At 37.6% G+C, this 2,500-nt stretch overlaps 1 protein-coding gene across 2 annotated transcripts in view; it reads left to right on the top strand.

Moving 5' to 3' along the window:
• LOC138003845 (uncharacterized) overlaps positions 1–2,500 on the top strand; it is a 47,030-nt gene that overhangs the window by 177 nt on the left and 44,353 nt on the right. The gene's annotated exons all lie outside the window — the stretch shown is intronic.

Raw genomic sequence — 2,500 nt, 5'->3', positions numbered from 1 at the left:
ATTATCACGTTGATAATGTTACAAGAGGTTTGTCAAATGTACATCGTTGATGATGGCTCCGACAGTTTTAATCAGACACTATTTTGTTATAAGGAAGGGTTACGTTTTTGCAAACGTTCGCCGTGTAGCACTTATATTTCGACAAAATTAATTAACTATCGGAGGCTAATATGAGGTTCTAGTTTTCTACTTATGTAAACCACTTGAGCGTTAGCCCTTCTAATAGCATTTAGGCCCACAGAGAAAAACTCTAACCCGGGCGGGAACTGAACCCACGACCTTCGGGTTAGACCACCGCGGTTCTACCGACTGAGCTACAAGGTCAGACGTCAGCATAACGTGGGAATTTAATATGCCAATTTCACGGCAGTGAATATGTTGAGTAAGTAAGTTGTTAACCTGGGTGCTCTACAGAATACAAAGTGAGTTTACTGGGTACTGATAAATGGCAAAAGAAAACCTCAGGAAATTCCGTTCCAAATACGAAGTAGACTTTCATATTTACCGGACTAAAATGGCGAAGGACAAAAGAACCATTGTTATCCCGATTAGGCCTTGCTAATTAGGTATTGTTATGACAATGAATTGTATCAGTCATCCAGTTGAACACATTTACATTCCTGACATTTACAAGGCCCTTGGTAATCCCAAGTGACGTTTCCGCGGCTCTTTTTAAGCGCTCATTTACATTCGTAAGCTATTTATGCAGAAGAAGATTACAGTTTTTTAACCGAAACGTACATACAAGAAGGTTTTTAGTCAGGGACAACAAAAAAGTACGGTTTATCTGCTCCCTGAGGTGGCTTTGCCAATCATAAAGCAGAACGTAGCTAATCGCAGTGCTCTGAGTTGACCTCTGTTCCTCTGATACGCTTGGCTAATTTCACGCCTAATTGCAGCACGCGGTAACGTGCATCACTGTGAGTATTTCTTTCTTTATTTTCACGAGTTTGCCCTTCAGACTGCCAGTTACGAAGTTGATTTAGTTATAATCTTTCTGTTTGTCTGTTTACAAGTTGCAAGGTCACTGCATATCTAATTACTGGGTTGCCATATGGGAATCCAGTCGGAAAACGAGTTAAATTTAGTCGTTTTCTATTTTGTTTCCGTTTTGGGAAAAGTCTTTCCCGTCACTGCTTCTGCATAGAATCTTCTGGGCGTATTTTGGTAGGTTTCATGGGGTAGTAGAAATTGCGTAGATTTCTCTGGTGGACACTGTAGAATATTTAATTAACCTGGAATGGCGTCGAAGTCATTGAAACGCAAATGGCGTTTTGGTGGTTCTGTAAACAAAATATACCCTTACAGAGCTCAAGAATAGAACGTCAATTGGGTAAACAAGACAAGGGGTGAAAAATAAATATCTGGAATCTTAAAAGCGACGAGTAATGGACAACAATCTTTCGCCCGTCGAGCCGTAATCAAAGTGAGCTGTATTTCTAATTTTACCAAGCGTTGTGTTATGTACAACACTGAACCCAAACAGAAAATTTTCTGGTAATTTATGGGTTTAACAAAGACAGAGAAGGAATCGAACACCTTAAGTGGAGCTGTGATCTCTGTTGTCTGGCTATTTATATTTATTTGTACTCAACTCTGCACATTCTTCCGGTAAAAACTGGATATTTCACCAATTCTTATTATATTTATTTTGTGCTCAACTCTGCACAGTCTTCAGGTAAAAAAATAATTGCAAACGTGACAGCCAAGAATTATTTGAAAGAAAGCTTGTTGTCTATTTTGTGCTTCATTATTCAAGGAAAAGGTTCTTCAGGAAAGGGTTTGATCCTGAAATATATTAATATTTCGTTGCGTATGGTAATTTGACACGATTGGGTTTCTTGTTTTCAAGCACGCAATGAAATAGGAAGGGCTTTTTACCTCTAATAGCAAATATGTTGTTTGTTTCAATAAATTTTTCGCTGGAAAAGGTTTTGAGATTTCCCGGCCTTTTGTGAATTCATCATGTTGTGTAATATTCCAGAACAAATTTGCATACGTGGGTTGAAATGTGATACACGAGGATTTTTGGAAAGATGACAGGGATGTTTTCTTTCTGACGAATGGTTAATAGGCTGGTAGCCAAGTTTTTAACGTCAGGTTAAATGATCTGTCATGTTATTATAGTGTAAAATGATGTTTATTTGGTAAGGCAACAATATTTCTTTAACTTTCCTGGTTAATCCAATTTATTGCTGGGACTTACTAGCGCGAAGATAGTTTACATTACTCATGCTTTTTGGGAATTTTGAGTGTCATGAAATTAGATCATTTTGCGTGACATAGCTTCTTTTTTTCAACTATATGTCGCTTTAACCTAACCCAAAAACATTCAGATAGTAAAAAAACTTCATATTTATTAACCATTTCCTTTGCTTTTGTGCTTGTCAGCATTGTGATTTGCGATAATTCGCAAGTCCGTTTTGTATCTCATAGATGTTTAGATTTTCAATTACAAACTCTGTTTTGATTGGCCGCTCAAATAGATACGATTCTCAAG

The sequence above is a fragment of the Montipora foliosa genome, chromosome 5 (assembly GCF_036669935.1).
Source record: "Montipora foliosa isolate CH-2021 chromosome 5, ASM3666993v2, whole genome shotgun sequence".
NCBI classification, from domain to species: Eukaryota; Metazoa; Cnidaria; class Anthozoa; order Scleractinia; family Acroporidae; genus Montipora; species Montipora foliosa.
Note: the sequence above shows the minus strand (reverse complement) of the source record. Positions and strands in the feature narration are given on the sequence as shown.